Genomic DNA, 9,505 nt, shown 5'->3' on the forward strand with positions numbered 1-9,505 from the left:
AGTCAATTACCTGAACATATATGGGATTTGCAAAAGGAACAGAACTAAAGCTAGCCGTGCTCATTCTGCCTTCAGGAAGGAATGTGCTAGCTTGGATTCCTTCGGCAATCCAAAACAGCAGCAGCAAAAAAAAGAAAAGAAAAGAAAGGACAAATTGAGAAGGGGAAAAACTGGAAAACTAAATGTTAAAACTAGGATGCAGTGGTGGTGGTGGTGTTGTTTTAAAAAAGAAAATGAGAAAAATAACCTGCCTTGAAAATCAAGCCAGCGAGGACTTAAGAGCATGGGTTAGTGCCAGACAAGATTGTCAACAACCTTCCTTTGCGCGTCTCTGCTAATGCATCTCAATTCTGACCTGCAGCACTTCTTTCTCGCTGAGATATATGCTCCCCTTGCAGCTTGGCAATATTCCACAGTCTTGACCTGCAGCTGTATTCCAGCTGAGAGGCACACTGTTCTACCAATGCAACTTAATCCTCATTTGCACTCTTCCCTCCTATTCTGGCCTTGGACTGCACATCTCCCCAGCTGTTCCTTGCCACAGGCAGCAGGCAGTTCTATCCATATATATGCTTCTGCTGTCTTGCTAGTCCTTGGTGTCTATGAAAGTTGGCGAAAATCAGCTGCAGTCCTTAAAAGGAGGGGCAGAACTGAACAAATGTAAGCAGGGTCTCCAGTCCAACCTTGCCAGATGACCCAACACCCTAACCCCCTAAGTATCCACTGGGCCACAGCTGAACTAATATTTTAAAAAAACACCCCAAAACAAAACAAAACCTTGCCAGCTATATAACCTTATGGGGCTGTGCATCCATGCTTATTTCCTTAATGAAAAAAATACTTTTACATTGGCTATAAATGGTTTTAGTCTATTTTGAAACTCAAAACCGCATTATGCTTTAAGGAGAAGTGAAGTGTGTGTGTGTGTGTGTGCACGCGCATACACTTGAACAAATGTGCTTTACTGGTAAAGTAGCCAAATTAGAATTCCAAATATAAGTGACATTTTGGAGTTCTTCTATTTGACATAAGATACATCAATCATATTCTGTGGGGTAGAGATTTCTGGAATAAGGAATAAAACCAAGGCTTGATTTGAATCCTGGTTTTGTTTGACTCAAGTAACTTTAGTTTACACTGTAAGACCCAAGCCAATTCTCAGTTAACAGTCACCACACTCCTTTTTCTATCTTTGTATGCTGGATCCTCAATTACATACAAGCTGTACAAAACAAGAAGATACAGAAGAACTGTAAAATTGTACTGCTGGAGCGTAAAACCTCTGGTATTATTATTCATTAAGCAGGATCCGGGATCTATGCAAATAAAACCATAAACAGGTCCTGCTGACAGGTTTACACTCTAAGGAACAATTTGGCATCACAGAGTGATGATTTAGGGCAGTGCATCAAGGACAGCACATGTTGCAGTTGAGCTAAGCTGGTTGGTCAAAAAAGAGGGCTTTGCAAGAGCTCAATTGTCTTGTAAGTTAATTCATATAACCAGCTAATACTCCAGGCCTAGCAATGGGAAAATTTGAAGATGCATGTGCTGAAATTAATGCGCATAGGCAAACTAATATCCCCTCCTGCCACCTTCAAAGGGAGAAGTGGCAAGCCCAGAATGACTGCCCCACAGTTACACCTCGCAGATCATACATTTGTTACAGGATAACACCTCAGGCTTTCAGGCCCAGGTATATCCCATGGTGTGGTGTTTGGCCTCCTAAAAAAAGAATAAGAACATGGAATAAGATAAAACATCAGTCTGAAAATTAGCCAGAAAACATTGCTGAAGAAAAAGAAACAAGCACCAGAAGAATGGAAAAGAGCAAGGCAATCTCTTCACACCACAAACTTATATATAATTCACTCAGTTATCCATCCAGTCTCGCAGTCCAGGCAATGAAAGAAGATTGGCTGTTATGGGACTTGCTTGGCACAGGCAGTGTTTTTATTCATTCCTGTAATGGGTGCATACCTTCCAACATTTGACAGATGAATATAGGTACATTTGTTTCACATTAGGCAAGAAAGTAGCTCATGGTGCACAAGGGAGCACGAGAAATGCAAAGGCTAGTTCCTTGCCTTTCCAAAATGCCAAATAGTTTGTTCCTACAAAGAATTTTTGAAGTGTCACCTTCAAAACGTAAACTTCCCCACAGCCTAGAGAGCAGATGTTGAGACAATGAGATATTACAAACCTGCTTATTTCTAATTGCCAACCACACAAAATACCACACTCAAATGTCAAATTGTTTAGAATTTCAAGCACAATCTACCAAATATTGATCCCACAAAAACTCTATTTGTTTCAAAGGATGTTTGTCGGGAGTAGCAGCAGTCAATGGGTTATAGCCTTCAAGGTTTTCCATGGGGGAAAGAATACTAGAAAAGATTAGAATAAATCTGGTACTAGGTTAAGACAGCCAGTTGGACAGGAAGCTCAAGTATTAGGTGCAAAATGCAGCGAATGTGAACAGATAAACTCACCAGAGTGTATCCAGTCCACTCAGGGGAGATCAGCAGTCTAAATCCTGCAGTACCACTTCAGTAAAATAATGTTGCTGCAGCACTCTTCAAGCTGAGGAAATAAACTAGTGCCAGGCATGGGGGAGTGAAGGCAATGGGATGTTCCTCCACTATTGCCTCTGTCTGTCTTGGCTAGTGAGAGAAACCAGCTCTGGCCCCTGATAACTGCCACCTTGCGTAAAACATGAGGTATATAGGCTGCCATCTCTCAGCAGCAAGGACCGGCAATAGAATCACTCAGTCCTTGCACTCATCTGCTTCCAGTCAGCAGGACTGATCTCTCAGTGGTGCAGCTAGGTCATTTCAGAGGCCTCCTTAGACAGCCATGTGTATTACTTCAGTTATGAAGCATACAATGGGCATTTCTCCTCCCACGCCTCACTGTTGTTCCACAGAGCAACAGACAAAGCATGTGCAGTTTTGCACTTGAAACATACTTAAATCACGGCACCATTGTTAACAATAGGGGTAAAATGGGGCTCGCCTCTGTTGATAAACACATTTACTTGGGAATTAGCACCAGTTTGTTGCAGTTAACATTGCTATATTTTTGAAGTCGACATAATTGTTATGTACTGAAGTTCTCACCCTGGGCCAGCAGGGGGATACTGTAGATATTTATGCAAATGAAGGATCGAAAGTGACGTTCAGTGATTGGATAGTTTGTATGCAAAGGAAGGATCGAAAGTGATGTTCAGTGATTGGATAGTTTTAGAAAGTTGCTACAGTTACGTTGTTCTGGAGCTCTATATAAGCAGGCTGACTGAGCTATTCAGTTCAGTTCTGTTCTGGCCTCTGAATAAACAACAGCCGTTTGAAGAATCGCTGTGTCGTCTGATATGTTCGCCCACAACTTAACAATAATAAACAAGCTTCTGTAAACATGTACATGGCAAACAGGTTTCCCCCTATTAATTAAAAACAACAAGCAGAATGCTGCAGCAACTAACATCAGCCCCCAGGGCCCTGGCACACGCATGTTAGTCCAGGTGCAGACACCAGACTTATGCGGCATCGCCCTCATTACCTCTGGCACTCTGGGTGCTAATTTGAGGGCCTTAGCGGCAACACAGTCTCCACTATTTAATGTCCCAGGCAAACTAGATACAGTGTTACCTCGGGTTAAGAACTTAATTCATTCTGGAGGTCCGTTCTTAACCTGAAGCTGTTCTTAACCTGAGACACCACTTTAGCTAATAGGGCCTCCTGCTGCCGCCACCCTGCCATTGTGCGATTTCTGAAGCAAAGTTCTTAACCCGAGGTACTATTTCTGGGTTAGCGGAGTCTGTAACCTGAAGTGTCTGTAACCCGAGGTACCACTGTATCCTCCCAGTGGTAGGCAAATTGATGCCCTCCAGATGTTTCAGGGTACAACCATCAACACCAGACGGCCAACAATAAGGAAAGATTGGAAATGTAGTCCACAATATCTAGAGATCATACGATGCTGGCTAATTAATTAGCATCTAATGTTGCATCAAAGCAAGTGTTCTATACTATGGATTCCTTCAGGCATTCATCTTCTCTAAAGCAGTTATGAGACAGAGATGTTCACCTGCCCCACCCTGTGCTTGTCCAAACCACCAAGAAAAAGTTGCTGCAGTCACTGCATAGTTAAGTGACAGATGGAGCGTGGGAAATTCCCGTAGCTCCGCATTCACACAGGAGACATTATTCAACTTACCGGTATTCATTTTCCAGGATCTTGATGGACTAGGATATACAATGCAGGGAAAGCACTGTTTCAGTAATGGAGAGAAAGGCAGAAGGGCCTTATGGAAATCCACAAGACCCAACCCAGATTTCTCCTAACCCCAAGTTATTCAAAGCATCCTCCTCCCTCCTAAAAACAATAGCTTACTTACGATAAGTAAGGGGGCACACCCTCTCTGACTTCCTGTAATTCCAAATACTGTGAAGAGGTATAGCTGATGTATCTGTATATAGTGCAAGAGGATTTACTTACTTTGCTAAACCGTTATTAGGCATTACAAATATAGGCCATCATAAAACATCCATATATATAAAATTTTAAAATATATACAAATATACAGCCATGTAAAATATGCAATAACGAGGATTTTCATTGGAGTTTCTTCCCACTAAGTACAGTAGTACCTCGGGTTAAGTACTTAATTCGATCCGGAGGTCCATTCTTAACCTGAAACTGTTCTTAACCTGAAGCACCACTTTAGCTAATGGGGCCTCCTGCTGCCACTGCGCCGCCTGAAGCGTATGTAACCTGAAGCGTATGTAACCCGAGGTACCACTGTAGTGCCATTCACTTCTCGGCCTTTTGGCTAAGATCAAGTGTAGTGTAGTTCAAGAGGACAGGAACAGCAGCAGTGAGAGGAGCACATTTTTGAAAAAGGCAAAATAGGCTCCCATTTTGGTCCCTTTAACTATAAAGGGCAAATTCCACCTGTTTCTGCAGTGTTGCAAATGAGGGCATACCTAAGATAGTGGAACCACATTGCCTTAGCAAAATTTAGGTTATAATAGCTCCTGCCAGAGCAAAAGACAGCTTCTCAGCACGCCAGCGGCTCAGTGGCAGAACTGATGCCATTGTTATGTGGAAAACTGATCCCTGACGAGGATGGCAAGGTCACAGCTGTGGATGCACTTTACTTTTTAATGTGTCACGAAAAGGGCATAACATTTACTTCTGCAAATCTCCATCTGGGGCTCAGTGATTAACCAAACCCAGCAAATACAAAGGTCCTTTTATAAAAGGAGGAAATAAAATATTTAACAAGAGATTTACTGGGGGTTTGGGGGGAGGGGGCGTTTCCAGCCTCAGCCCTGTTACAGAGGCCAACAATTCACCTTTTTAAAAGTACATAAGCCAAGGGGGTCAGAACAGAGACAGTTTCTTATTTAACAATTTTAAGCTGAAATTAAAACAATGCACTTTGCTCAGGCAGAGGATTGGCAAACATGCAACCCAGTCATTCTAGCATGTGCCGATGTCAGAGCCGGACAGAAACATCAAAATGAGTATTAGCCTGGCTGCCCATAGGCAGATGTGGAGCTAGCTGTGGAGCTACAATTAATCCAGAATGCGGCAGCTAGACTGGTGACTCGGAGCGGCCACCGAGACCATATAACACCGGTCTTGAAAGACCTACACTGGCTCCCAGTACGTTTCTGAGCACAATTCAAAGTGTTGGTGCTGGCCTTTAAAGCCCTAAACGGCCTCTGCCCAGTATACCTGAAGGAGCGTCTCCACCCCATCATTCTGCCCGGACACTGAGGTCCAGCGCAGAGGGCCTTCTGGTGGTTCCCTCGCTGCAAGAAGCCAAGTTACAGGGAACCAGGCAGAGGGCCTTCTTGGTAGTGGCGCCCGCCCTGTGGAACGCCCTCCCACCAGATGGCAAAGAGAAAAATAACTACCAAACTTTTAGAAGACATCTGAAGGCAGCCCTGTTTAGGGAAACTTTTAATGTTTAATAGGTTATTGTATTTTAGTGTTTTGTTGGAAGCCGCCCAGAGTGGCTGGGGGGACCCAGCCAGATGGGCGGGGTATAAATAATAAATTATTATTGTTATTATTATTATTAGCTGCTCCAGCATCTGGAGCGGCATACATGATGTGCACGTGGGGGCGGGGCAAGCATCCTAGGGGGCGGGGCAAATGTCGCAAGGGGGCAGCGCGGCGATGTCACACCCCCCTCAGGGATGACACCCGGGGCGGACCGCACCCACCACACCCCCCTTTCTCTGCCAGTGCCCATGGGTACTTTTGTTGGCCGGGCACAACCAGCAACGTGGACTTCTGTCAGACTTTCCTTTACAAGCCATGATTGCATCTGACCATGGTGGGTTTCAACCTTTCATCTGGAAATCGTTGCTTTAGATTATTCAGTACTATTCAGTACTGATTTATGAATCATTAGTGAATCAATAAAGGAACTTGGTGGTGCAGAATATGGGTCTTTCAAGTATGCCAGTAATTTTAGAATGCTCTGACTCCCATCAAAGATAATAGAAACCATATATCTGAGGCCGTGGGAAGCAGGATAGAACCCTCACTAATCAGTAGCAATAATAAGAAGTATCAAGCCAGTGTAAAATAGGAAGTGGATACATTCTGTAAGAGTGTGCAAAATGAAGAAGTTCCCCACCTATTCGTCTCTCTCGCCACTCATCGCCAACTATTTTCTATCACTTACAAAAAACCCTAATGAGTCCAGTCTTCATTTCCAAGGAAACTAGAGATAATAGGAAATGCATGTCTCTTCACACTGAAGTATCAGTTATGTTAAGTTTCTTGAAAAGAAGCCTTGGAACTGAAAGAGCTTTGGCTTTTGCAATTGTTTGGGGCATCACAATTGAACACCATGGAAACTGGGATGGATGTCACAAAGCCTGGTTTGAACAATATCAGGAAGTGGAACACAGAAGTGCACCCGAGAAGCACACGGACAATGATTAACCGATTGGGAGTAGGGGGTGTTGTTGTTGTTTAGTCGTTTAGTCGTGTCTGACTCTTCGCGACCCCATGGACCAGAGCACGCCAGGCACTCCTGTCTTCCACTGCCTCCCGCAGTTTGGTCAAACTCAGGTTGGTAGCTTCGTGAACACTGTCCAACCATCTCGTCCTCTGTCGTCCCCTTCTCCTTGTGCTCTCCATCTTTCCCAACATCAGGGTCTTTTCCAGGGAGGGAGTAGGGGGTAGTGATTGTCTATTTCTCAACCTTGGTATGGGGAAAACTCGCTATTGTAGAAAGGTAAAAAGGTAAAGGACCCCTGGACAGTTAAGTCCCGTCAAAGGCGACTATGGGATTATGGCGCTCATCTCGCTTTCAGGCTGAGGGAGCCGGCATTTGTTCACAGACAGCTTTCTGGGTCATGTGGCCAGCATGACTAAACCACTTCTGGCGCAAGGAATACTGTGACAGGAGCCAGAGTGCCCGGAAACGCCGTTTACCTTGAACTGCTTGGTTGGCAGGAGCTGGGACAGAGCAATGGGAGCTCATCCCGTCATGGGGATTCGAACCGCCGACCTTCCAATTGGCAAGCCCAAGAGGCTCAGTGGTTTAGACCACAGCACCACCCGCATCCCTACCTATGGAGAAGCATTAAGACCTTTGAAAAAAAGGGTAATCAGTTAGCTTCCAGGCCTGTTATTCAGACTGATAATAGTTTAATTATAAAACCTGATATGAACAAATATTTTAAAGAAAACAAATTAACAAGCATTTGTGTCTATTTCATTGTGACCTCAATATTACAGCCATTTATTTATTCATTCATTCATTCATTCATTCATTCATTCACTCATTCATTCACCATCCTATGCTTGCTTGTGCAGGCATGCACACATATGCAAATCTAATTGTCTGCCCTTTGTTTGAGCCACTTTCAATAATCAGCAAGGCAGGATATGACACTCAAAACACAAAACCACTTACAGAGATATGCATTCTAGAAGAGCAGCCACATTAATATGTTGTTTTAGAAGGACAAAAGTGGCACACTCACCATACATTTAGCAAACGACTTCCCTCTCACCCCCCCCCCCCAAAAGTCACGGGAACTGTAGTTTGGTAAGGATACTAGGAATTATATCTCTGTAAGTCATAAACTGCAATTCCCAGGGATTCTTTGCAGGGAGCCATGTGCTTTAAATGAATGATATGTACACAGCCAAGGAACCCAGAGGCCCTGAAACCAGTGGGTCTTACAAATGGACATATTGGTGTCTCAAGATCAACAGAGACATAAACCAAAAGCACCCTGGCAAGCGCTTTCTTTGGAGTAATGATTTTTTTATGTGTGCTTGACATGACTGTCCTGTCCAAAACTCCAATGCTGTTAACAGCAAAAAGTTCCAGACTAAGCTACACAGCATGATGAACTTGATGTACAGGAATAGTAGCACACTGATCAACTGCAAATATTTTTTGTTGTTGCCATGCCTTTTAATTAAATTCAAGTTCAAGGTCGTAAGTTTACTGCTCTAGCCAAACTTGTATTAGGCAAATGTATTAATAAAATAATGCAGAACATACATCTATAAAAATCCATAATATAAAAAATACTTTGCCAAGTTCCTGAGCATTAAAACAGTTTCCCTTGCGCATCTCTGACAGCTCCAATTCTAGTATTATTTTGCCTTTTAAAAATCCAATTTGCCAACATCCATGATGTAAGAGAGAGAGGTTACCAGAGACACCAACAAACTCAATTCCAGCATGATTTCAGATCCAACCTCTGAATCAACACAACAATTTTGAGCTATTCTATCTTACTAACCTATTAGTTATTGTATTTTAGTGTTTTGCTGGAAGCCACCCGGAGTATCTGGAGAAACCCAGCCAGATGGGCGGGGTATAAATAAATTATTATTATTATTATTATTATTATTATTATTATTATTATTATTCCTCTTCTTTCTTTCTTTCTTTCTTTCTTTCTTTCTTTCTTTCTTTCTTTCCAGCCTGTGCACAAAGGGCTACTCTGTGTGTTTCGAAGTTACTGTATTACTGTCACTAAAAAGAAACCAAACCATTTCTGCCAGGATACGCCTGCTTTCTTCTGTGAACAAGGGTTTCAGAAAGTAATCTCTTGGATCTCTATATAAGGGACAGGCTAACAGATAATGAGTAATGCCTTCCACCTGAGGGTTGACCACAAATACTAAGTCTATCTGTGTATAAGACCTTGTTGTAGAGGCCCTCCAAGACTGCAGTGGGCATCACTTAGAAACACAGATCAATAAAGTCATTTCTTAAGGAAACTGGTAAGAGTTTGGTCAGGTAACTAACTCTAAAATGCTCTGTTCTCAAGAGAGGATACCAAGGGGGAAATATGGTGTTTCTAATTAGTTGTAGATTCTGGATTCTATCAAAAAGAGCCAATTCTTTCGTTGGCTTACACAAGGTCAAAGAAGAGCTCAGCAGTTCTGGAAAATAATAATAGTCCAAAACACCTTGACAAACTGCTTTCTATAGTTGGTTATCACCCAATTC

At 42.9% G+C, this 9,505-nt stretch overlaps 1 long non-coding RNA gene across 1 annotated transcript; it reads right to left on the reverse strand.

The window, feature by feature from the left end:
• Positions 1-1,090: 1,090 nt before the first annotated feature.
• Positions 1,091-6,806, reverse strand: LOC308470690. Its single transcript, XR_013982559.1, has 4 exons — positions 6,656-6,806; positions 4,397-4,468; positions 4,216-4,244; positions 1,091-1,725 (listed from the first exon to the last, which is right to left on the reverse strand). It is a non-coding gene; the product is annotated as an uncharacterized lncRNA (long non-coding RNA).
• Positions 6,807-9,505: the final 2,699 nt, after the last annotated feature.

This window comes from Podarcis pityusensis, assembly GCF_964106645.2.
Source record: "Podarcis pityusensis genome assembly, chromosome: 2".
NCBI lineage: Eukaryota > Metazoa > Chordata > Lepidosauria > Squamata > Lacertidae > Podarcis > Podarcis pityusensis.